Source organism: Ovis aries, chromosome 1, assembly GCF_016772045.2.
Source record: "Ovis aries strain OAR_USU_Benz2616 breed Rambouillet chromosome 1, ARS-UI_Ramb_v3.0, whole genome shotgun sequence".
Classification (NCBI taxonomy): Eukaryota; Metazoa; Chordata; class Mammalia; order Artiodactyla; family Bovidae; genus Ovis; species Ovis aries.
The window spans coordinates 165,081,265-165,108,555 of NC_056054.1; the positions used below are offsets into that span (position 1 = coordinate 165,081,265).

Sequence of the window (27,291 nt, forward strand, 5' to 3'; positions counted from 1 at the left end):
TAATTAGCTGAACCTTTTCTAGAACCGCCCACAGTTTTCCCTGCTGGCTCTTTAATCAGGTAAGGGGAGATGTACACTGTTCTGTGAAGCTCTGCTGTAAGCTCTGGGATGGTAATGCTAACTCTGAATGGGACACATTTGCCCCTTTGCCTCTCAGAGAGTTTACGTGGAAACACTGTAATAGGCAAAGAAAAGCAACAATTTTTATTATGGGCATGGTTCTGTTATGAGAAGCTGAAGGGAACGGGGGCAGGTGCAGGATGGCATGGGGCGAGGCAGAATGCTGTGGTCCTCCATTGCATCAGGCTGCCGTTGGATTGGCCAGAGCATGAGTCTTTGGTGCTAAGACACTCCTCCTGACAGAACATTCTAACATCTCACAGGCAGACTTCTGGCCACATGGCTTTGCTGCTGAGCATTGGACAAGCCTGACATGGATGTGGTACTGATGGCTTCTCTGCTGCTCCACAATTTAGGAGGAAGGCTAAAGGGACTGAGCACCACGGTGGACAGCTGTGGAACATGGAGCCAAAAGGAAAGTCTGAGGGTAAAAACAGCTTCTCTCCATGCCAGGGACAATCAGTTTTCTGATGTACCTCTTTCTTTTTACCCTTCTTTCAGTTCCCTGGTGGTATCTGCTTCACTCTGTACACATAAATGCCCACATGAAATATACCACGTCCCCAGGCAGTACATCATTTAACATGTGCACAGAGAGCTTGAAAGTGATGGTGAACCATCAGTTAATGGGCTGCAGTGAACTTTAATTTACATGTAAGTCGTCTCACTTTTACCTGCAGCCCAAGTCTCCTGTCCTAGGCCTCCATATGCATACATGCTTAGTCACTCAGTCCTGTCTGACTCTGCAACCCTGTAGACTGCAGCCCACCAGGCTCCTCTGTCTATGGGATTCTCCAGGCAAAAATTTTGAAGTGGGTTGCATTTCCTTCTCCAGGGGATCTTTCCCACCCAGGAATCGAACCCACATGTGCTTGGGAGGCAGATTCTCTACCACGGAGCCACCTGGGAATGCCATTCATACTTTAGCTGACTTTGGTTTTAAAAAGGGACCAATCCCTTTGAGAGTTAACTTGGGCTGATAGCAGCAGTATCAGTGGTAATGTTAGGAAATGGGAAGCCCTTTATTCACATTAAAATGAATGCTATTCTATGGCTTTAAAAATTAATTTTAAAATAGTTCAGTGCCCATGTCATAATTTGGAAAATGCAAAAAAGTCAAAAAGACATTTTACAACTAGTCCTACCACATGATTACTGCCAGCTATTAACAATTCCATGTACTGTGTTTCCTTTTAGTCTTTTTCTAAGCATTTGTAAAGCATGATTGTTTTCATACTGTGGGATATAATTGTATATTGCTTCTTACTTTTTTACCTTTTTATATATATTTTTAAATTATGTTCCTGTCTTTTCTATAGATATTGGGTCATTTAAAAGCATATATTTACATATTTTCCCTAGAAATGGTGGGTCACAAAGCCAACCACTGACATCACCATTGTTTTATCTTCAATAAGTGAAACAAGGAAGTGCATAGTTAATGGAGACTCCCCTGCTTCAGAGACCTCCTGTTCTTGGTTTACGTGGGATGCTATGAGTTGACTATAGGACACTAGTGAGCATGCCAGTTGGTGAGCAGGATAACTTGGAGACAATGAAGTATTGATAATACGATGCCACCGTAAGATTATTAAATGGGAAGCAGGAAAAGCCTGTTATTTAGGTCCAGTCCTTTTGCTTATTTATTCCTGTAAACATTTTATGTTTCCTTGGTAACTAATAATAGTTTTGAGAAATTGTTGCACTCACAAGTATTACTGCAAGAGTAAAAAAAAATAAAATCCTCGAATCACAGAAATTAGACAGAAAAGACCTATTAGGTCATCTTCTTTGTCCCTTGCCAGTACAGATTGTTCTCAATACTTTGTTCAGTCCATTTTTTTAAAGGGACCTTGTAAACTAGTTTATGCTTCATGTCTTTTTAAAGTAATGCATTTAAAAAGCAACTTCTCTGACATATTTTTCTTTATCATTGTGAAGCTTGATTTCAGGCTAAGTATTTTTGGAGGAAGACCTACGGATTCAAAGTACAGTTGAACAGGTTTTTTAGTTGAAACTCATTGGAGCAGTTCAGGATGTTACTAGAATAGTTGACTAACTAAGGATAAAACAGATGGGTGAGTTGAATTTATGTTTTCTTTTATCCCTGGAAAGTCAAATATAACAATGCATGAGGATAAACTTTTAATCACGTAAATTCATTGAAATGGGTCTGTGAAGGCCTAAGGAAATAAAGCACTTACGAAATAAAGAGGAAATAAGAGTAAAATGGCTCATTCTAAGGTTATTTTTATGAAGGAGACATTTTATGATCTTCCCTCCTGTCCCTGATTCTGCTTTGTCCATTATTTACAGTTGATTATTGCTTGTTGTGAAGGTGGCTTCTGGTTGTTAAATTCTTTCCCTCAATGAGGCAACTACTTCCAAACCCCCAAGGGATAGAATAAAACTATCTCATGGAGCAGTCAGTGGCAGTGGTATAGACTAAATGCTTTACTTCCCTGCCTTATGGCTAAAGATAAGATATCTTGATTGGAATAAAATGACAGACAAATTAAGAAATGAGGGATGTGCTTTGAGTTTTATTAGGAAGGATGATTATTTCATAAAATCATATTTCATAGTGTAAAAGACCTCAGGAAACATCTACTCTGCTTATTTCCACTCTTTGTTCTCCCTTTTTAGGTAGATGAGATAATTGGAGCTCAGAGAGGTTAAAGGACTTGCCCCAAGGTCAAACAATAAACTGGTGATCCACCCACTGTGTTTTATGGGTCTGCATGCTTCTGTTGGGAAACATGAAAAATCAAAAGTGACTAACTAAATGATGTGATTAGAACTGTCAAAAAGAATGTATCTGAAATCCTAGTTATTGTAATATTAGTATAATCTACCATGGTTTATACTAATTTATGGAACATTAATGAGCAAGTTATTTACTTTATGGATTAAAAATGCAATAGTTTGTTGAATTTCTTTTAAATTAAAGATCTGTATAATACTGGTAATCAACCCAAGCCACCAATTTGGTAATGGGTTGACAACTGTGGGCATAAATATCTGAACTTTGAATATTAATACTGCGTTATCATATAACAACATTGTCTTACATACTTGCCAATTGTTTATTCTGTACATGAGAAATCCTTTTATAACTTATGTCACTAGGCATCCAATCTGCATCATAAAATACAGGTTTGGGAGGGAGATAAAAAGTTCTGTGTTCACCCTTAAATTGGAATCTCTCTCAAGTGAGAATCTCAACCTTCTTCCCAGGAATTGGTGCATACACAGTTCAGTTGTCACTAGAGCTGAATAGCCCCAGCGATTTGTTACTTCCTCAACAAGTCCACTCCATTCCAATCTAAAAACTGGCTTTTTCCAACTTCCACTGACATTCCTGATCTTCCCATGGAGCTGTGTTAAATACATGCATTGCTTTGACATGACAGTTTTTTAAGTATTTGAAGACAGTTTGTCCTCAGTTGTCAGCTGTGCCTGTTTGATATGAGTCCTTTCACGTCTTGTCTCTATGGTTTGGAGCTCAAGATGAGCAATTTACTTCTGTGTATTAGGATCATCTTCCCCTTCATAGACTTACAGACTTTGCGTGTGTACCTAAATTATCTAAGCATTTTAAGATAATTGTCTAAGACAACCTGCATCAAACTACTGTGTCATTGAGCTTCCTGATCACCAGCCTCCTAATGAACAACCTCACACTTAAGTATTTTCATCATGCACTGCTCCTGTGATAATCTGGGTTAATCACTTCTATCCTGTGTTGGTTTTGTTTATATCTTTGTTTAATAACAATTATATGTAACACATTATTTAATGGATGCCATGAACTGTATGCTTTACATATAATAGCAGCTTTGTCCACATAATGACTCTGTGAGTTAAATAACCGAGGAACAAACAGGGAGGTGAAGTAACTTGTATAAGATCCAAAGCTAGTGAAGAGTGGCACCAGGATTTGAACTGCAGACTGACCTCAGCAACCTCTGATATCACACTCAGTGTCTTGTAGTAGAATTTGGTCTTGGGGCAAACAGTACTAAGCCTGGAGTCATGGAACTTGGTATCTCTCTTATATGCCATCTAGTTCATTAGGCTTGCACTGTAGGGTAGCAGGGGCTTCCCTGATGGCTCAGAAGGTAAAGAATTCACCTGTAATGCAGGAGACCCAGGTTCAATACCTAGCTCAGGAAGACCTGGAGAAGGGAGAAGATCTGGAGAAGATCTCCAGTATTCTTGCTTGGAGAATTCTGTGGACAGAGGAGCCTGGTGGGCTACAGATCATGGTTGCAAAGAGTTGGACAGGACTGAGCAACTGACACTTTCACTGTTGCTTCATGGGGTAGTAGAGTGAGAATGAATCTTGGAGATCATCTGCTCAGCTTCCCTCATCTTGTAGTTTGTATAACTGAAACTCAACTGTGCAGTAGCCTGTTCAGGGACATGCAGAGAGGGCACAGTTCAGGCCTGTGTGTGCACCACACTTTTCTGCTGCAGAACTCAGAAGTATTTCAGCTTGTACAGTTTCTTCTGTCTTTTCGTTCCCCCCATTCCTCTTCTCTTTCTTCCTTCCTGTCTTCTCTCCCTCTCCAGTTATTTTTGGCATTAAAGCATTAAAACAACAGTAACAGTAATACAAATCACATTGAAAGGATCACTTAAAAATCCTACCATACTGTGTTTTAAACTGTTTTCATTTATTGCCAGCTTCTGAATCTGTAAGTTTTTTATCTTTTGAGATTATAACATAGGTTTAAAAATCTTATCAAATATATTCTTAAAATCTCTCTGACTTAAGTTTCATAGTTCAAAGAAGATTTAAGGAGTGGGAAGGGAATGGCAAGGAACTGCTGTCATTTATTGAGAGCCTCATATGTGGTGATTACTCTGCCCAGCCCTCTACCTTGATGTCTCAAACCTGCTTTCCACTCTCTGAGATTCTGTATGAGGACCGGCACAATACCCTGCACAGGGTGAGCATTCCAAAGCCTGCTGAATGAGGAAATGGCTGGAAAGAAGTGCTTTGGATCCAGCAGGAGAAAGAGAAAGAGGTGATGATCATGTACACACTGTTCCCACTCATTGACTCTCAGCTTTTGCATCATTTTATGTGCCATTTATTTCACATCTGTGAAGGCACATGTGTGTGCAGGATGTTATGGGATCCTATTTGCAGTAATAGATTTTGGCCTCGTACTTTTAACTCAACATGATACTGATTAAGTCTTGATCCAGAAGCTATTCTTTATTACATTTAATCAAGTTTCTTTAATTTCCTTGATCACAAATATTATTCAGTAGGGAAGATTCCCCCATGGGATTGTATTTAATCATGCAAGTAGGGAAAAGTCTGTCATGATAGCACTGACAGCCTGAGAACTTGAGGAGTAAAAACTGCAGGGACAGAGTTTCCTCCTAGCACTTGTCTCTTGGTAAAACATAACTCAAAATAGAGCTGATTTCTTTTTAAATATAATAAATTCTGATGAAAACTGATCCAGTTGAATTTTGAAACACATAGAATCAATTTTCAGTTACCATGAATGGCTCCTGCCCTAGTGATGCCAGAATATCCATGTTCCAATTCACTTACTCACACTGGGAATCTGGAGTCACTGGTGTTGACTTTGAGTGACCTCAAATTTGGACTCTGAGGTTTATCTGCAAATGCTGATCTACTCTGATAAGATTGACAAAAGTGATACGTTTATCATAAGATTACTTCTTTGTCTCATGCTACTTAATGCCACTTAAGAGTGTGCTATAAATTAATTTTCAAATAAATCCTGTGAATAGCTCAGGTATATTTCATTACCTGACCTTTCATTATAAAAATTAAAAGTTCTTTCCTAAATGCAAGTATTTTAAATTAGCATGCATTCATAAACTTATATTGGCTTTTCTTCATTTCCTCTTTTTATTTTTTTTATTTTTTTTTGTTTTTTTTATTTTTATTTTTTATTTTTATTTTTTTTAAAGTCATTTTAACTTTATTTTTTTTATTTTATTTTTTTTTTATTTTTTTTATTTTTAGTTTTTTATTTTTTAAATTTTAAAATCTTTAATTCTTACATGCATTCCCAAACATGAACCCCCCTCCCACCTCCCTCCCCATAACATCTTTCTGGGTCATCCCCATGCACCAGCCCCAAGCATGCTGCATCCTACGTCAGACATAGACTGGCGATTCAATTCACATGATAGTATACATGTTAGAATGTCATTCTCCCAAATCATCCCACCCTCTCCCTCTCCCTCTGAGTCCAAAAGTCCGTTATACACATCTGTGTCTCTTTCCCTGTCTTGCATACAGGGTCGTTTAATATATCAGTAGGTTCAAAACATGAAAATGGCTTAGGTCTTGCTTCATCTCTGATATGTGCTGAACAACTTTTGGTTAAAAGCAGACTCTATCCAACCATCCATCCTCTATCTATGGCTGTTGTTTGCTGAAACCTTGTGGAACAGATGTCTTCTTCCCTCCTCATTGCTTACAACCTCTTACCCCTGGCCCTAAAACACACACACTGTGTAAGTACACATTCTGGCTTTTATGTATGCTCACTCACAACTATAAGAGAAAATGAAGAATAATGAAATTCAACTTTTTAGGTCAGGAATGAAAATCTACTTCCCAAAGGCTCTCTATGTTACTTTTTTTGTCCAGTGCCACTGACCATCAAACTATTCCTAGGAAATGGAAGTTCTTCACATTATATACTTACTCTTTATAGATGCTTTCCACCTAAATAAAGTCCCTTTATATTAATATAGCTGTATAACCTTTCTTTTGATTAGTGGTTGCCTGATAATGTCTCTTTGTCCGTATAGTTGGGAATTATTATTGTTAGAATTGTTTTAATCCAGCCTGACAGTCTTTGTCTTTTAATGTATTTAGTCTGTTACAGTGATTATTGATGTATTTGGATTTACTTTTGTCATCTTATTTGATGGTTCTGTTTTTTACCACTTTTTCTGCGGTTGTTTTGTCTCATTTCTTCGCTTCTTTGGATTTTATTTTTATTCATTTTCGCCCTCTCTACTCGGAGTTATACACTGTTTCTATTCTATGCCTATACATTCTGCCTCGCAAGTTAAATTATCAGAGTCTAAAGCTAATCACTATTTTAATCCCACCAGAGATTTTAAGGACTTCAGAACACTTTTAAGCATACCTTCCCAATTTTAATATTATTGCTGAAATATCTTTTAAACAGTTCTTTTTTAAAATTCTATAAGATACCATCATCATCTATTTTTGCTCTTTTAGTCAGCATTGGTTTAGATTTACCAACATGTGTACCACTTCCTTCGCTCATCATCCCTTCTTTTATTCCATACTTCATCTGGGAATTCTTTTCTTCAACCTAAATATATATTTTGAAGTTTCTGTAATGGAAGTGTGCTTTTTTCAGACTCTGTCTTTTTATTTATTTGAACATGTCTTTATTTTGCCCTTGTTCTTAGGAAGATTTTTACAGCAAATAGACTTCTAGGTTGATACTATTTCTGTCGGGACATTGGAAGTATTATTCCACTGACTCCCATGTTACTGTTGAAAAGTTAGTCATCAGTCTGATTGTTACTCCTTTTGTCTCTGACTGGTTTTGTGATTTTTCCTTTGTCTTTTGTTATTCTACCATATGATATACTTAAGTATAGATTTCTTAATCTTATACTTTCTGGGCTTCATTAAGACTCCTGTATGCATGAATCGGTGTCTTTCCTGACTTCTAGGAAGTTCTCAGTGTTAACTCGTCAAATATGACTTCTGAATAACTTTTTGTCTCCTTACCTTTTAAAACTTAGACACATATTAGACTATCTTACTCTAATCTTCATATCCCTTAACTATTCTTTCACTTGTTCCATCTCTTTAGCTCTTCAGGCTGAATTTTGTTATCTCCTCAGATTTTTCTTTCAGTTCATTATTGTGGCTCATGTGGTAAAAAATCTGCCCACAGTACAGGAGACTGGGATTCAATCCCTGGATCAGGAAGATCCCCTGGAGAAGGGAATGGCTACCCGTTCCAGTATTCTTGCCTGGAGAATTCCATGGACAGAGGAGCCTGGTGGGCTACAGTCCATGGGGTCACCCAGAGTTGGTCATGAATGAGCGACTGACACTTGACTTGACAATTCCCTTTGCTGATCTACAGTTATGGTTTTCATATCCAAAATTTTCTTTTTTTCCACTAATCTATCTGATTTTTTTGTAGTCTGTTACTCTTTTAACTAGAAATTTCAGTTTCCCTTTTTAATATATTAAGTAGATTTTATATGCTATTTGATAATTTAAATATCTGAGGTCTTTAAATATCAGCAGCTCTGATTCTGATTTCTCTGGCTTTCAATCATTATGCATTATTTCCTAGTATGTTCTTGGATTCTTTCAAAAATATGAACTTAAACACCTTAGACTTTTGTATGTGGCAATTCTTTGAACCTTGGGTTGAAGATGTCTTCCTCTAGAGACGATTTAGGTTTATTTTTGCCAGGTGCCAAGGGGTATTGTCAGCCCAGAATCTGTAGGCTTTTTATTTTTTGTTCCTGGACCACCCAGGTAGTGTGAATTTGGACTGCAAATTCTCGTGTTGGGTAACGTTATTATAAATACTCAGTGGAATTTATCTATTCGCTTCCTCCCAGTGCCATAGTTTAAGAAAAGTAGTTTTCCTTACCATTCCTAAAGGTTGGTTTTGTTTCTTAGTCACCTTTACACCGATGGCTTAGCTCTTTGCAATCTCAACTTTATGTGGGGCTGGGAAGACCCTGGGCTTTGTCCTCTGTGCCTTACGGTGCCATAAAAAAATTTGCAGCATTCAAACAGTCCTCTCCAAGCAAAAGCCAGGTTGGGTTCTCTGTCGCAGCATTCAAACAATGTTCTCCAAGCAAAAGCCAGCTTGGGTTCTCTGTCACAGCATTCAAACAGTGCTCTCCAAGCAAAAGCCAGCTTTTGTTCTTTGTGTGCCCCACTATACTTCTGATTTAGAAAAAGTTCATATGATAAGCTTCCTTATTTCCTATCTCCCCAGATTTTCCCTTGCTCTTAATTCACTATCATTCTTTTACCCTTAAAAATGAAAACTAGTATTGGAATAGAAACAGAAGAAATGAAATTGAAGAGTTTCAATGGATAGAAGTGTTATTGAGGGTTCTGACAGTGTTTTCTGATTTTGATAAAGCCTGAACTGTCTAGTTGGAAAAAATAATAAAAAATCATTTGCCAAAGACTATTTGTTGGGATGTTACCATATTTTGTTGCTAGATCATTGCTCTTTTTGATATGATATGGTGACTAAATTTGTTTTAAATATCACAGAAACTACTATTTCTGTTTGTGTATCTTTAGTTAGATGAGAGTGCCTGCATGTGTGTGCAGGTGTTTGTTAGAGTAGCTGTTTGTGTGTGCATATGTTTTCCTTATCACTGTATTGCAGGTGCTTGTCCTCATGGCACCCCACTCCAGTACTCTTGCCTGGAAAATCCCATGGACGGAGGAGCCTGGAAGGCTGCAGTCCATGACGTTGCTGAGGGTCAGACATGACTGAGCGACTTCACTTTCACTTTTCGCTTTCATGTATTGGAGAAGGAAATGGCAACCCACTCCAGTGCTCTTGCCTGGAGAATCCCAGGGACGGAGGAGCCTGGTGGGCTGCCGTCTATAGGGTCGCACAGAGTCAGACACAACTGAAGCAACTTAGCAGCAGCAGCAGTCCTCAGCTTAAGAACTGAGGGAATGAGATTCTGAAGATGATTTTCAAGAAGGAATGATTTGAAGTCTTCAACAGTTGGATGAACAGGTTTGTAGTCCTTGTCCCAGGTCAGGTCTTCACGTTCTGTGGCCTTTGCCAGTCTTCTACGGGCCATTCCCAGAGAAGACCGAGTGGATGAGGTGTGTGGTGGTGACTTCGGACTGGGGCGGTGATGCCTTGTTTGGATGAATGCAGCAGGCTCTGTGTCTGTCCCTTCAAGGTGTTCCTGTGAGGGAATCTGGGACACCCAGGACACATCCTTCTGCTTTCAAGTATCTCCGTCTTCAGTAACAATATTTTTAGAGCCTAGGTATTTCTGAATGGTAAGCACAAAAATCTTGTCCATTTTTGTAGAATCTCCACACCTCTTTATGTGTTATAGATAATTACTTTATACTTATCACTATAAAATAGAAGTAGAGTTCCATGCTACTGAGAGCAATTTTTGTTTACCAACATCCATCATAGAATATGTAGATATTTTATAGTTAGATTTTACCACCAACACCAAAGGCATTTTGAAGGTAAAAAATCTGATTACCTCTTTCCTGAATCCACAAATGTTTCTATCAGTTTCTTTACAGTTTTCTTTTTATTGTAGCTGGGTGAGTAGACATTCAGCTTTCATTTATTAAGTACCTACCTAGGAGAAGGAAATGGCAACCCACTCCAGTGTTCTTGCGTGGAGAATCCCAGGGACGGGGGAGCCTGGTGGGCTGCCATCTATGGGGTCGCACAGAGTCAGACATGACTGAAGCGACTTAGCAGCAGCAGCAGCAGCAGTGGTTCATCAGTTTTAGTAATTACCTGAAAAATCAGCTTTTAGTTTCTTTAGCTCTTCTCTATGGTTTTTCTTTTTTCTGTTTTGTTGATCTCTGCTTGTTTTTATTATTTTCTTTCTTATGCTTGATTTTGGTTTAATTTGCTCCCTTCTCCCCATTTTTGTCATGATGGAAACTGAGGTATTTATTTGCGACGTCCCTCTTTCCTAACATAAGCATTTAATGTGTACAGCACAATTTGATATATTTTTATTCTGGAGAAGGCAATGGCACCCCACTCCAGTACTCTTGCCTGGAAAATCCCATGGATGGAGGAGCCTGGTGGGCTGCAGTCCATGGGGTCACTAAGGGTCGGGCACAACTGAGCGACTTCACTTTCACTTTCTTAGGTTAAATGACGCAAATCTGAGGGGAAGAAAGCCATTTAACATGCAACCAGGATGTAATAGGGTCCTTTCCTCTGTGCTTTTATAGCCAAAGTTTTGTGCTATATGGTGGAAAATAAGACTGATTCCTTGCTTCAGGGAATTTACAGCTGGGAGTTGGTTAGGGAGGTATTCATATGGAAGAAGAGAGACTGGTTAAAAGCTAAGTGAATTACACAGGGTACATACCAAAAGTGCCTTCACGTGCAGATGAAGAAGTTAGGCTTCTGGGAAGGTGTGAGACAAGGTGGCACTGAGGAGTTGAGGTAAAGTTCCACCCACTTTGCTCCTCTGTTGTGGACACGTGAAATGTGCAGCCTCTAAGGAGGAGCTGGTCTGGTACCAAATCTGGCCCAAGGAGGCTGGAGGGCAGAGTTACTATCCACATTACTCTTGTGTGCTCATGTGCTGCTCTCTTCTTTCCACAAATAACCATTTCTTGCTTTTTTTGTTTGTTTGTTTTTTATGCTTTTAAAGTCTATGTTGCTTATGGTTTCTTTTGCTCATGGAAGAAACCTGGGATAATGAAGAATTTATATATGGGCTTCCCTGGTGGCTCAGAGGTTAAAGCCTCTGCTTGGAATGCAGGAGACCCGGGTTTGATCCCTGGGTTGGGAAGATCCCCTGGAGAAGGAAATGGCAACCCACTCCAGTATTCTTGCCTGGAGAATCCCATAGAGGGAGGAGCCTGGTAGGCTACAGTCCATGTGGTCGCAAAGAATCGGACACGACTGAGCGACTTCACTTAGGACAACTTGGATTCTTATAGCAAGAAGACAAGTGAATATGTTCATCTTCTTCAATATGTAAGAATTGCCCCATGTTGCAAAAAGATTATTTGAAAGGTTCATTTCAAATATCTTTCCCACAGAAGCAATGTTATTAAGTTACAAAGTAGAGAATTGGTTCCCAGGTTAGCACAGGGAGATTTACTAAACCCATAATGAAGCTGAAAACCTGTATTTCGGATAGTGTGATAGTATGATGCCGGGGGCCAGCGTGAGGAACTCTGCCCTCGGCAGTATGGTAATATTGTAGCACAGTCATATCATAGCTCACAAGAGTTACATATAATGTAATTATTGTAGCACGTAATAGAGAATAATATTCTTGCAAATGTATAGAAATTTAAACTATATTTTGGGTCAGCCAGCTTTCTGTGAACTAGCTGGGAGCCAATATTTTACATAGAACATGATGCTTATTAGTAAATGCATTCCAGGATCCCACTTTGTATTCTAGGTGAACACCTCCCTGCCATGTCCATGGCAGCCCCTGGGCAACTAGCCTGAGGAATATGAAATAGCTCTGGAAGTGCTCTTGCTCTCCAGGTATCATCCTTTTGAGCCGAATGTAGATTGGCTTTTTATATAGAAGGAATGTTAACAAGTCAGGTGTTCATAACCCAGAGAATGCTGGTATGTATTTTATGTGGCCTGGAGGGTTAAGCTTAGTATATTTTATTCTTAGCTCTCACAGGTTCAAGGATGACAACATGTTCTTTTAAGCAACTTGAAGTCACCCATGTTCATGACTGGAAAAGCTGAAAACATACCCCTTTAAAGAATGAATCATAATTCAACTAGCTTTGCAGTTAGCTTCATAGATTTAGTGGGCTGTCCCTCAGCAGGACTGTTTTTTATGTTTTACCGTATCCCATCACTTATGAATCAGTTCAGTTCAGTTCAGTTGCTCAGTCGTATCTGACTCTTTGTGACCCCATGAACCACAGCACACCAGGCCTCCCTGTCCATCACCAGCTTCTGGAGTTTACCCAAACTCTTGCCATTGAGTCGGTGATCCCGTCCAACCATCTCATCCTCTGTTGTCCCCTTCTCCTCCTGCCCTCAATCTTTCAGCATCAGGGTCTTTTCAAATGAGTCAGCTCTTCGCATTAGGTGGCCAAAGTACTGGAGTTTCAGCTTCAACATCAGTCCTTCCAGTGAACACCCAGGACTGATATCCTTTAGAATGGACTGGTTTGATCTCCTTGCAGTCCAAGAGACTCTCAAGAGTTTCCTCCAACACCACAGTTCAAAAGCATCAGTTCTTCGGTGCTCAGCTTTCTTTATAGTCCAACTCTCACATCCGTACATGACCACTGGAAAAACCATAGCCTTGACTAGACGGACCTTTGTTGGCAAAGTAACGTCTCTGCTTTTGAATATGCTATCTAGGTTAGTCATAACTTTTCTTCCAAGGAGTAAGCGTCTTTTAATTTCATGGCTGCAATTACCATCTGCAGTGATTTGGAGCCCCAAAATATAAAGTCAGCCACTGTTTCCACTGTTTCCCCATCTATTTCCCATGAAGTGATGGGACCAGATCTTCGTTTTCTGAATGTTGAGCTTTAAGCCAGCTTCTTCACTCTCTTTAACTTTCATCAAGAGGCTCTTTAGTTCTTGTTCACTTTCTGCCATAAGGGTGGTGTCATCTGCGTATCTGAGGTTATTGATATTTCTCCCAACAATCGTGATTCCAGCTTGTGCTTCTTCCAGTCCAGCATTTTTCATGATGTACTCTGCATAGAAGTTAAATAAGCAGGATGACAATATACAGCCTTGACGTTCTCCTTTCCCAATTTGGAATGAGATAGGTTTTTTGTTGTTTCATGTCCAGTTCTAACTGTTGCTTCCTGACCTGCATACAGGTGTCTCAAGAGGTAGGTCAGGTGGTCTGCTATTCCCATCTCTTTCAGAATTTTCCACAGTTTATTGGGATCCACACAGTCAAAGGCTTTGGCATAGTCAATAAAGCAGAAATAGATGTTTTTCTGGAACTCTCTTGCTTTTCCGATGATCCAGTGGATGTTGGCAACTTGATCTCTGGTTCCTCTGCCTTTTCTAAAACCAGCTTGAACATGTGGAAGTTCATGGTTCACGTATTGCTGAAGGCTGGCTTGGAGAATTTTGAGCATTACTTTAGTAGTGTGTGAGATGAGTGCAATTGTGTGGTAGTTTGAGCATTCTTTGGCATTGCCTTTCTTTGGGATTAGAATGAAAACTGACCTTTTCCAGTGGCCACTGCTGAGTTTTCCAAATTTGCTGACATATTGAGTGCAGCACTTTCACAGCATCATCTTTTAGGATTTGAAATAGCTCAACTGGAATTCCATCCCCTCCACTAGCTTTGTTCGTAGTGATGCTTCCTAAGGCCCACTTGACTTCACATTCCAGGATGTCTGGCTCTAGGTGAGTGATCACACCATCATGATTATTTGGGTTTTGAAGATCTTTTTTGTATAGTATTCACATATGAATAGTGGTAGTATTTTGTGGCTTCTTCAAGGTACTATATTTCCTTTCTGCTTATTGACAAGAGCTTATTTTTTCACCACTTTTTCACAAGAGGCCAAGTTCCTGGTAGGGTTTGCCGGATATATAGTTCAAGGAACTTAGCTCAACAGTAACATAACTATTAATCCATGGCAGTGTTTCTTGGCCTATAGACTGGTTTCAGTAAGCCAGAAGAGGATAATCAATACAGACTGAAATAGCATTCATTTCTTTTTACTGTACTCTAACACCAGACTTCCCCACTTTATCTCCATAAATTCCCTTCATCTTTACTGGAAAACCCCTTTTTCTTAACTAATCTCCATGGTATTTTCTTCTCTTGACTCAGGGCAATTGATCACCTAGCAACCTGAACCCATGAAGCAGGTGCCTTATTAAAAGACTGAGGTTAAATGTTGGGTAAACTCTAGCAGTGATTACCGGAAAAGAAAAGAATGTTGATAGTCGGTGAGGTTTGACAAAGAAGCCTCTCGCCAGTGTTTGTCAGGCTCTAAGCTGTAAAGATAGGCTTTCTGTAGCGGAGGCATGCAGCTCTGTGGAAGAGAAAACCATTTGCTTCCACAGGGAATTGCTGTGTTTCCATATGCTACAGTATGAGTCACGGATGTCTTTATGATTACACATCCCTCTTAACATATGAGGAATAAACTTTAGAGAAAAGGAAGCTAAGAGAAAACAGAAGTGTGAATAACTACTAATGGTGCCGTCTCTGGCTCCATTCCGTCTGCCATTTCATCATACATAAAGCGGGTAGTTCAGAGATTACTCTCCTGGCAAATAAGTGGCAACATATGTTTGAAACAGTGAGTGGAAACTATAGGGAGAAAATGACAGGCATATGGCAATAGGAAGGTAAGGGAAAATTTGTTGCACTAACGTTCAGTTCGCTTCAGTCGCTCACTCATGTCCAACTGTTTGCCACCCCATGGGCTGCAGCACTAATGTTAGCTGCACAATTGGTGTGCTCTTCCATTGAGGGACTGTTTTGCTTTAAAAAGTCTGCATGCCCCATTAGAACATCATTTCTGTGTATGGAGTATATAGGTTTTCTAGGATTTTTGGTGGTGGTGTCTTTTTTCTCATGAATGGCAGTCACCTTAAACCTTCTCATTCCATACAGAGGTATTGTGAGAAAGGTTCCCAGAGGGGAAAGACAGAATTTAATGAGGAAAGAAGATATTTTATTAAAATACCAAAAATGAAGTGTGGGAAAGCACTTTGAAACAGTCATTTTGAAGGCCTGAGAATAGAAGAATGGGCCCCAAATTACTGTCTTCAGGCATCCTCTTCTTTTAAATGATAATTCTGCAGTGACAGTGTTTAGGATTTATTTGTTGCCATAGCAACTAAATCTTTGCTCAGTAGTTTGAGATTTCACAAGTTACCTTAAAGGGAAAGTGTTTGTTGTTTTGATTTCACAAACTGTGAATTAATCAATATTTACCTTCTAACAAACCAAAAACACAATAACTTACTTTGAAAAAAATAATTTTCTCAACATTAAAAAGAAATCTATTGTTATATTAGAGATAAATACTAGAGAGAGAACCCTGTAGGAGGAAATGGCCACCCACTCCAGTATTCTTGCCCGGAGAATCCAATGGACAGAGAAGCCTGGTGGGCTACAGCCCATGGGGTTGCAAAGAGTTGGCCATGACTGAGCACACACGCACTAGAGAGAAGCATAATTTGTTTCTCAGCACAATTTTTTGTTTTGTTTTGTTTGCATAGAAATGATTATGGCAAAAGATATTACTAACTTTTATGTGTCTAAAATTTAATTAATTTTTTAATAAGGCTTAACTTCAGTTGTTCAGATTCTGGGGAAAAAGCCGTTGGTGTTATTATTGATTTGGGCCTTGACAATGAATAATACTAAGATGAACAAAGAACTTACTAATATGTATATATCTGTAAATGTGTCAGTGCTGCAGAACCCAGTTATTCTGTACCTTCTCTCCAAGTATCCTGCTTTATTATGATTGGTATCAGTGGCATATATTTTTTTATTTCTCGTCTCATGCTTTAAAAATGGATGCCTAAGAAGCTAATATAAACAAAGTGTTTTGTTTGTAGTCAGAAATTTCTTTATACATTTACATGTATAAGAAAGTAGGGCATGGCAGAGAGAAGACATGACTACGCATTATAGCTTGCCCATTATCAGTTTTGGTATCAAGTTAAGAATGGTTTTTCTATTTTTAAATAATTGGAAAATAATAATATTCCAAAATAAGAATAATATTTGGTAATATGCAAATGCAAACATTATATGGAATTCAGATTTTAATATCCGTAAAGCTTGACTGGAAGATAACCACACCCATCTGTTTACATATTACTGGCTGCTTTCCTGGTATAACAGCAGAATTGAATAGTGGAAAGAAGACCATCTGGCCTACAAAGCTTAAAACACTTCTTAGCTGTTCCTTTACAAAAGACAGGTTGCTGACCACTGTTCTATAGCTTTGGCAATAAGTACAGTTCAAAATGAAACAAGTATGTGGGGGCACCTGAAAGTTTAGCTTTCTGTATCTCAACTGATTTGTGTTCATTTGAAGGAAATGGCAACCCACTCCAGTGATCTTGCCTGGAGAATGCCAGGGACGGGGGAGCCTGGTAGGCTGCCGTCTATGGGGCTGCACAGAGTCGGACACAACTGAAGCAGTTTAGCAGCAGCAGCAGCAAGCAGCCCAACACCAAATTTTGAATTTTCTGTACTAGTACTTTTTTTGATCTTTGATCGTTTATATTCTCTGAAGATTTATTAATCCATTATTGTCAAGATAATGGATACCTTTTGGTGGAATACTGAGGTAATATACATTTGAGGAGAAATCTATTGTACAACAGTGAAAGTAGAAAACCAAAGTTTTGTTTCTAAGACTAATGGGAAGCTGTGAGGTTTTGAACTGGTTCTATTTAGTTTCATATATTCCAGTCAGATCACTTTCTCTTATTTTACCTTTTCTAGAAGGGGATGTCTAGAATGAGTGATGGAGATTATAGAGGAATTCTGTAAGAGACATCCCTGAATTGTGTCAAAGCTTTCTGCTAAAGTGTGCGTGGCAAAACAAGGCACCAGAGAAGTATGTAATGCTTATGACTAAATGAAGTTTTCCTTGTTGTTTAATCACCATAAGTAAGAATATTAATAAAAGATATCCTGATTCCAATTTGGAGTCCTCATACTAATGTTGTATTTATTGTTCTAACAGTGGATTTTTTTTATACCTTGAATAGTCATTAATATGTATGTCTAAATAGACTTAATCTAATTTATCAGATTCTCAGAACAGAAGGAAACATTCAAAAGAAGTCTTGGTTGCTTATTTGAGAGTTTAGATGTGATACATTATTATTTTTGTTTCATATTTTCATATTTCATATTTTGTTTCATATTTCATTTCATTTTTAAAAGGTTGTTAGACAAAGGCTGTATTTCTGTATTGTAGATAGCATTATTTTTAGAGGTATGTCATTTCATAGGCATATAGAATGGAAGATGTCTCAAGTAAATTGTTTTATATGGAATTACACAATGCCCAGGGACCACATTTGCTCTGATTCTTTATGTCCAATCTCATCCTTTTCAAACTCACTTCCTTTAAAAATAGAAACCTAGAAATTTCAGTTAAACAAAAGCTTTCTTCGCTAGTGACAGATGTCTTACACATCAACTTTTAACATGCACACCCACACATAAACACATGCATGCATTTTTCACATCGTCCTAGTAGTTTCGTTTATTTTAATATGACTTGGAATATCACACAAGAATGTCAGAATAAGGTACAGTTAAATGAGGTGTATTCCACAAACACGGAGTGTATACTATATAAGTTTAAGTATTCATTTCAAACTATTCTGTTATTTGAAATACCAAGAGAAATCCAATCTACATTAATATTCTTTATTAGATGATTACTAATATTAATACACTTTGGATTTCTCTTGGTGTTTCACATCACCTGAAGAAGGCTGAATATATATGTAAACAAAAAGTGTGAACACTCCTTTTTATTTAGGGCCTTAGAGACAGCTACAATAGATATGTTTTGGTTATATTAGATGAAAATTTTATGTGTGCATTTATTTAGAGGCCTCAACTAAAAACTCATTTCTTTTCATCCAAAAAAACCCTTTTAAAGAAAGTAGTTTCTGGTGTTCATTGATGTTTTTTTTTTATATCATGTAAGAAGTCTGTTCAATTTTATTTTGAACTGAACATTGGTTATGGTTTTTCAAAGCAGATTGCTGGCTTCTGATACCAAGTTATTACATTTTGCAGGTGTTTTAGTGGTTTCTTACTGTGATATATCCTTTTAACTTTAATGGGCATTAAAAACATGTATTTTAAGACCATATTAAGAAATACTCCAAATAATTGTGTCTACAAAGAAGTTCTCAGTAAATTATATTGACTATATAACTAAAATAATTAAAAGTTATTGAATATAAAGGTTTTAGGTTTTTGTGAAATCTATGTGGTAGCTGTTGTGATTACTGTTGTTACTTTTTTTCTAGCAACTTCTTATCCTCTCTTGCATTCTTTAACAAAATATTTCTAAGATAAAGTGGGAGGAATAACAGAGAAGGTGCACTGTTTTTAAAATTCTTATGATGTACATTTTGGATTTCCACTTCCATCTTGACTATGACTCCACCATAGTTCACCTTTAGGGCATTTTTCCTCAGTGCACGTTAACATCTCAAGGATGATAAGCAAGGCTCTGAAATCAGACTCCCTGCATTTGATCTTAAGCTCTTCATTTATTGATTTTGTAACCTCTTTGTGCATCTGTTTCTTCTTCTATAAAATGAAGACAGAAAGAGTACCTTCCTCATAGGGTTGTTGAGTATTAAATGAATTACGGCTTGTAAATGGTTAGAATAGCACCTAAACAGTAAGTATTCAGCTAGTTGTGCTTCCCTGGTGGCTCAGACAGTAAAGTATCTGCCGGCATGCAAGAGACCCGGGTTCAATCCCTAGGTGGGGAAGATCCCCTGGAAAAGGGAATGGCTACCCATACCAGTTTTCTTGCCTGGAGAATTCCATGGGCAGAGGAACCTGGTGGGCTGGAGTCCATAGGGGTCACAAAGAATCAGATACCACTGAGTGACTGACGCTTTCACTTCCTTTTTTTTTTTTCCCCATTCATCTATTTAGCTCTTATTATACATTCCTAAGATGCCATCTGTGGTGTTCTGGTTGTTTTGGATCTTTGAAACCCTTCTAATTCTAAGGTCAGAATCAACGTGACAGTAATTTGTTGTTTAGTCTCTAAGTTGTATCCGACTCTTTTGCAACCCCATGGCCTGTAGCCTGCCAGGCTCCTCTGTCCATGGGATTTTTCAGGCAAGAATAGTGGAGTGGGTTACCATTTCCTCCTCCAGGGGATCTTCTCGATGCAGGAATCAAATCTGCATCTCCTGCTTGGCATACAATCTGACTCTTTACTGCAGAACCGTTGGGGAAGCCCTTGACAGTATTTTAGGATGAAATAAATATAAATAAAATGTTTATTAAAATTAAAGGATTAATTACAACTGAAAATATTATACATACTGTTATGTTAAATTGAACATATCATAAACATTAGTGATGTCATTCTTAAAATTTTAAAATTCACAATGAATAAATTCTGGAAATGAAATCCATTCAACTCTTTTAGGTTTAGGAGAGATTATTCAACTCTCATATATATGTACATAGATTATAATAAGAATATTAATAACAACTAAAATATATCTAGTACTTATTCTGTGTAAAATACTGTTCTAAACATGTTACATTTATGTAGATTAATTCATTGAATCTTTATAGCAACTGATAAGGTGAGTACTAGTATTATCCTCATTGAATAGGTAAAGAAACAGAGTCTGAGAGATTAAAATAACCAAAATTCAGCCCAGAAAGTTTGGCTGTGGAATCTATGCACTTAACTCTGTTGTAAATAAGTGATAGTTTCATTACAGTTATTTAGTGCAACATTTTTTTTCTTGATTTAATGTTCATCCTAACAGTCATTAAGTACCAAAGGTATTGATCATTGCCTAACTCTGCCTCTTTCTGCTCTCCCATGCAAGTTTAAAAGCACTGATACTCAAACGGGGCTACGCACTGGAATTACTTGGAGAGCTTTCAGCACTGTTGATACTTCAGAGTTAGGGATTCTAACTTAACTGGTGTGCCATGAACACTGGGATTTTTTAAAGCTCCTCTAGTGATTCTGATATCTAGCAAAGTTTTAGGTCCATTGATCTAAAGGAAAATGAAATTTGTTTGGACTCGAGAGCATGTCTGAGGGGGTAGGGCATGGAGGTAAGCAGGGACCTTGAGGCATGCGGAAGTTGAAACTCAAGCCTGTTTGCATGGTGTCTTGTTAAGGATTCCTTCCTCTGCATGGATACAGTGGAAATACTAGATAACAATGAATTTGAAAGTTACCCAGGGATTACACTGTATATGTTATTCTTTTAACTTGTTATTTTTAAAAAATCAATTAAGCTTTCCTATTGCTTTAGTCATGGCCATTGAAAATGTTCAGGAAACATTTGGAAAAAAACAAAATTGCTGTAAGTGGGAAAAGGATTGTGCTTTCCCTTAAGGTTATAGCTATTGTTGCAGTGAGAAGAGTAGACTGACTTTACTAAACTGTTTAGGAAAATTGATATTTATTTCAAATGTTTATGGTTTATCGTCTCAGAAGGTTAATGCCAAATCCTCAAAAATGTAGTGACGAGCGATGACTCATTTTAGCTCATGTCAAAACAATTCGCTTTTGTAATTTTCCTGTCCCTGGAGAAGCTATTAAACACTAAACAAAAATGCCTCAGAATGAAACTGATTGAATGTTTTAAATTATGTACTTTTGCTTGGCTATTAGCCAGATGTTCTTTGGGAAAGCTTGCCACACGTGAAGACCTGTGATTTGCACTGACAATGAGCCTACACAGTTACGCTGCTTAAATATCAGCGGTGTGTATTCTAAAGCTTAATCGTCAAGCAAAGCTCAGTCTTTTTGCTTAAATAATTTGTATAACTCCACTCTCAGACAAGTGATTTTTATCTTTGTTGAACTCTGGGCAGAATATGCCTAACAGGTAAAGTATTTTTCTCTACATTATGTTATTGTTAAGTAGCACAGATTCCAAGAAGCCTAAAAATACTTTTCTGTGTCTGTTGTGTGTATACAGGTATACCCATATACATATATGTGCTTTTTAAAAAGATTTATATATTTGTTTCTGTGTAAGTAATACCAAATATCTTGTCCCCGGAGGAGCTCAGTGTAATGTTTTGTATGTAGTTTATGTATGTGTATGTGTGTATTGCTGATAATATATGATGCCGATGAACAAAACAGAACATTTTCATTAACTTCCTATGGTCTGTCTGCTACTATATGAGCTCTCTTAAATCAGTGTTAAGCTAACTACATCATATTTTTTAGGAACAAGAAATCTAATGATAGGCTTGCTTTCACTGACTTCTAAATAAAGAGGATATTTACAATGTTAGATGAGACGTTTTTAGGAAACATTTTCATCAGTGTGGTTGACTGAGTATTAGTAACTGAGACATTCTTAGTACCATGTGGCATTTTTTGAATAGGCATTTGGGAGCATGATCTGGCAACCGAAAGTATGGGCCTACTCATGAAAGTTTGTGGCACACCCAGCACCTAGGAAAGAGTAGGTGCTCAGTAGGTGTTTGTTGAGCAGACTTTCTACTTTCTACTCATGCTTATCTCTTACATGATTCGAACCAATTTTTCAGGGTAGTTCCATGAGAGGACATGGAAAAGGCAGTGAGAATTAAGCGCCTTCAGAGTGATTCTGTAACGGGGTGATGGACCATCATTCCCAAGGAAATTATCCTCATTCACAAGGATATCTAGTCATTAGCCCATTCTAAGATGGAAAATGGTGTGAAGAGTGGTTAATTCAAGCTGCATCTGAAAACTAGTTTTGATCTAAGGGAAAAACTGGACAGCCAGAAAGGACTAACAACAGAATGCGAAGGGATTCACACTAAATTAATAGCATGATCTTATTTTTCAATTTAAAATGGAGCATATCCAAATGTTATGTTTTCTGTCATACTACTTCCCTGTCCTGAAAAAAAAGGTTTAACCAGAGTTGGAGGTTTCATGTAAGTGCAAACAAAGTGGTAAGCTACCATTCGATCTAGCGATTCCACTCCTGGTTATCTATCCAAAGAAAAAGAAAGCATGAATTCAAAAAGGTAAACGCACTCACATATGTTCATTGCAGCATTATTTACAATAGCCAAGATATGGAAGCAATCTAAGTGTCCATCAATAGATGAATGGATGAAGAAGATGTGGTCTATGCACACAGTGGAGTATTACTCAGCCGTAAATGAAAAAGAATGAAGTCTTGCCATTTGTGACAACACGGATGGACCTAGAGACTATTACAGTAAGTAAAACAAGTCAGACAAAGAAAGATAAATGCTGTATGATTTCACTTACACTTATATGTGGAATCTAAAAAGCAAAACAAATGAACTAAACAGAAGCAGAGTTATGGATACAGAGGACAGAGGGGAGGGAAGTGGAGGAGGAGAAAAATAGGTGAAATAAGTGAAGGAGATTAAGAGGTATAAACTTTCAGTTACAAAATGAAAGAATCACAGGTATAAAATGTACAATGTGGAGAATATGGTCAATAATTACATAATGTCTTGGTGACAGATGACAGCTAGACTTATGGTGATCATTTAAAAATATATAGAAATATCAAATTGCTATGTTGTACACCAGGAACTAACATAGTGTTGTAGGTCAGTTATACCTCAAAAACAAAGAAAAACACTCATAGAAAACAAGACCAGACTGTGGAAGCCTAGCATGCTGCAGTCCCTGGGATTGCAAAGAGTCAGACACAACTTAGTCACTGAGCAAAAATAGTCAAACGATATAAACTTCCAGTTATTTATCTATAAGTACAAAGGATATAATGTACAGCATTACAAATCTAATTAACACTGCTGTATGTTATATATACAAGAGAGTAAATCCTGAGTTCTCATCACAAGGAAAAATTTTTCCTATTTATTTAATGTCATATATATATGAAATGATGGATGTTCACGAAAGTGTTAATTACTCGGTTGTGTCTGAATCTTTGTGACCCCATGGACTATAGCTTGCCAGGCTCCTCTATCAGTGGAATTCTCCAAGCAAGAATATTTCAGTGGGTACTGGAATGGGTAGCCATTTCCTTCTCCAGGGCATCTTCCCAACCCAGGGATCGAACCTAGGTCTTCTGCCTTGCAGGCAGATTTTTTACCATCTGAGCCACCAGGGAAACCCAGGATGTTCACTGAACTTACTGTGAATATCATTTCATGATGTAAGTTAAATCATTATCCTGTACACCTTAAACTTACACAGTACTATATGTTAATTATACTTCAATAAAACTGGGAAGGAAAAAGCATATGACTGAAATGTATAAAAATCGTATAGAGTGTGGCAGGGCAAACACACTTGTTTACCCAGCCTAGAATTGTTAGAATTGGAGTCTTGAAGGAAATGCATTTACTCAAAAAGCAGTGCACTAGAGTACGTGGCCGCCTCGTGGTTAAGAATATAGACAAAAGGCCGAACTGCTGGGTTCAGTTCAGCTCCCTGTCCATTTCTAACTCTGGGTCCTTAATCACCTTATCTTCTCAGTCTTTAGTTTCTTCATCTAGAAAATGCTGCTAATAATAGTACCTATCTCGTACAGCTGTTACAAGGATTAAAGATTAAATGAAAAGCACTTAAAACAGCTGCCACAGAGTAAGCTCTGTGTGTATGTGTACATGTGCTTGTTTTAAAGCATTTGCCATATAGATCAGGTGGGTTAAAAAAATAAGTAGCTTTAGAAGAATTACTTACATTTGAAATCCAAAATTGGCTATTTAGAGTAATTTATTTTTTAAGGTTGCATCCGCACAGGCCCCTAAAAGGCTTCCATAAGAGACAGGAATCTTGGACTGGTTGGCTGGTTTGATCAGTGACCTGACCCAAAAAGTATTTGTTTCTGTTCTTACTAAAATGCTTCACACAGAAAACCACGCAGCTATTTCCCAGGCTGAAATAATGAGATAAAGATAAAGCTCTCCTTCCTGCTGCTTCATTTGCTTGTACTAATTTGTCCTAAATGAAAAACTCTTCATTTGGTAATAAAAAAGTATGACTTCCAGTAATAGAAACAAGCCCAAGCTAATTGAGTTAAGCAAGATCTTTGGCCAGGAAACGTAACTATTGAGATATGCATCTTGTTTTTCCAAGCAAATGCTCCTACTTTGGAATCTGAGTGGGCTTTAATCTGTTTACCTGGCTTGAGTTGCCCAGTTTTCAGACAAGCACTTTGCATTTCTGGCAGCAGTAAGTGTGATGAATGTTTTTGTTATTGTTGCTCTTAATGATAAGTGTGTGGTTTTTATTCTCACTAGAAAGAAGGGTCTGTAAGGACCATAGGCCAGATTGTTTAACCATTAGAATGTGCTTATTTTGTTATTTCCATCATTTGCTAGTATTTTTGTTCTAATCTTGGAATAGATCTTTCAGTAGGAAGAGAAAAACATTGTTTTCCAATAAAATATTTATAACTTCTTTTTTTAATATAAATTTATTTATTTTGATTGGAGGGTAATTACTTTACAATATTGTATTGGTTTTGCCATACATCAACATGAATCCGCCACGGGTGTACATGTGTTATAACCTCTTTAAGTAGTAGAACCTGCCTGGTAAAAATGTATTTCATTTCTGTTAAGGCAGGGTTTTTTGTTTTTGTTTTTTTTTTTTTTTTTGGCACTGGCATTTTTTCAATGACCAAATTAAAATAGGACCTTTTACAAATATATTGAGCATGCGTCTTTAAAATAAGCTAGTCCATTAAAATGAAGTCAAAGAACTTTCCGAACATTAATTTTTGTTAGTTTGCCATCTTCCTATTCTAACCCTAGGAAGCTTAGAGGTTTCTATACTTTTTCTTTGCTGTTGTTTTCATGACTGCTCCTTACTTCTCAGTCAACCTGAGATTCATGCTTATTTTAACTCCCCATCAGTGTCTGTAGTAACTATCTCTTTGTTGCCTCCCATGCTCACTTGTCTTCCTTGGGACTTGACTCTCTTGTTCCATCATCTTTCAGTCTTAATTGGCCCCTTTCCTTCAACTTTGCTATTTCTACAAGTGAGCAGTCTTTTCCCTTCCCATCCCTGGTGAATTTCTTGAAACACTATCACTATACTCAGTGTGTCTACATCCTAACCATACTCTGGTTCCTTCAAATCTGGTTTTGGCTCCTGCCATTCTGATGAAATTATTCTCAGAGGTCTTTGGCGATTTCATCATCAGGTCCAGCAAACTTCACCCTCTGCTACTTCTCTCGGCCAGTTAACACAGTTAGCTACCTATCCACTCCTTGATGTTCTTCCTTTGGCTTCTAAGACACTAGGCTCTTTCAATTCTCTTTCAATATCATAGACTGCTTCTTCTCTATTTTCCTTGATAGCTTATTCCCCTTTTCTTATCCTCTGAATGTAGGCATTTGCTAGGACAATCTAGCCCTTTGCATTCTATACTACCAGATACTCTAATCTGCTCCTACTGTTTCAATCTACCTTTCCATGCTAGAACTCCAACATCTCTGACATTAGCCACTGTTGGCCTGAATTCTCTCTGGTCCCATGTGTGCAATTACTCCTAGATGTCTTCTCAGTTTCTCAAGCACAACATCCCCAAATCAAACTCATCTGCCTCTCTGAATCTTCCAGTTACCGTTATGAGACCCAGTCTTCTTGTTACCAGGCTGATAAGAATTTCTGAGTTCAGTCATTTCTACTTCTTGCACTTACAGAATGTGTAGCATATCTCATTTCACAACTTATAAGTACTGTTTTTCCATTTTTTCCCTTATTGAGGTATACTTTATATTTGTTAATGTGCACACACATTAAACATGCAGGTTAGTGAGTTTTTATAGATGCATATACTTGTATAAACACTATGCAGACCAAAATGTAGAATATGTCCGAGTCTGCCGCAGACCTCCTTTGTGCCACCTTCCAGTTGATATCCACTTTCTTCCCAGGATGTAACCACCATTTTGACGTCTATTACCATGGTTTAATTTGCTTTCCTGAACTTCATGCAAATTCATGCTCATATTAATGGAAATTCAGCTTCATATAAATGGACTTTATATTGCTACCAGATATAAGTTCCAGTTGCTCTACTTCTTCAGCAATACTTGACATTGTCGGTTTAATTTTAGCCTTTCTGGTGGGACTGTAGTGGTATCATTGTAGTTTAGTTTGCATTTCTCTGATGATTAATAATGTTGAACTTCCTTTTCACATGATTCTTTGGTTATCCGAATAAGTGTCCTTGTCTTTTCCTTTTTTATATTGGCTTGCCAGTGTTTTCTTTTTAATTGATTTTTTACAAGTTCTTTATATGTTCTGGATGTTAGTCTTTTGTTGGTTATATGTATGCAGGTATCTTCTCCCAATCAGTGCTTTGTCTTTTGTAGAGGAATAGTAATTAGCCAAGATGGTGATGGTCAGGCTTTCTCTCCCCACTTCCTATACACAATGACTTTGCATGGTTGTGTAACAGCTGAGATCATCCACAGCAGTGTGCACACACATCTTGATGTAATAGCTTGGCAAATTGCCACCTTTGTTCATGTATACCTATATTAAACCCACCCGAAACAGCCCTTTCTGGTGCGTCAGCCATTGGTGAATAAAGCATGTCTGCAGTTCCTAGGGCTTCTCTCATTTTCTTCTAGCTTCCCAACTCGCACCTTGCCTACCATGGGTTCAGCACTTGACAAGACACCTTTTCATCTGATTATTGTTATATTTAGATTAATTTATTAATTATAATGAATTGATTAATT

General features: G+C 37.8%; 2 protein-coding genes across 6 annotated transcripts in view; one reads left to right on the top strand and one right to left on the bottom strand.

Annotated features, from left to right (window-relative positions):
- FILIP1L (filamin A interacting protein 1 like) overlaps nt 1-27,291 on the bottom strand; it is a 388,439-nt gene that overhangs the window by 133,709 nt on the left and 227,439 nt on the right. The window lies entirely within an intron of this gene.
- Nucleotides 1-27,291, top strand: part of CMSS1 (cms1 ribosomal small subunit homolog) — a 394,573-nt gene that overhangs the window by 61,485 nt on the left and 305,797 nt on the right. The window contains exon 2 of one of the 3 annotated variants that reach the window (XM_060416610.1): nt 384-9,905. The exons of the other annotated variants lie outside the window; for them this stretch is intronic. The gene's annotated coding sequence lies outside the window, so the exon portion shown is untranslated. The remainder of the gene's footprint in view (nt 1-383; nt 9,906-27,291) is intronic. 3 annotated transcript variants of the gene reach the window in all.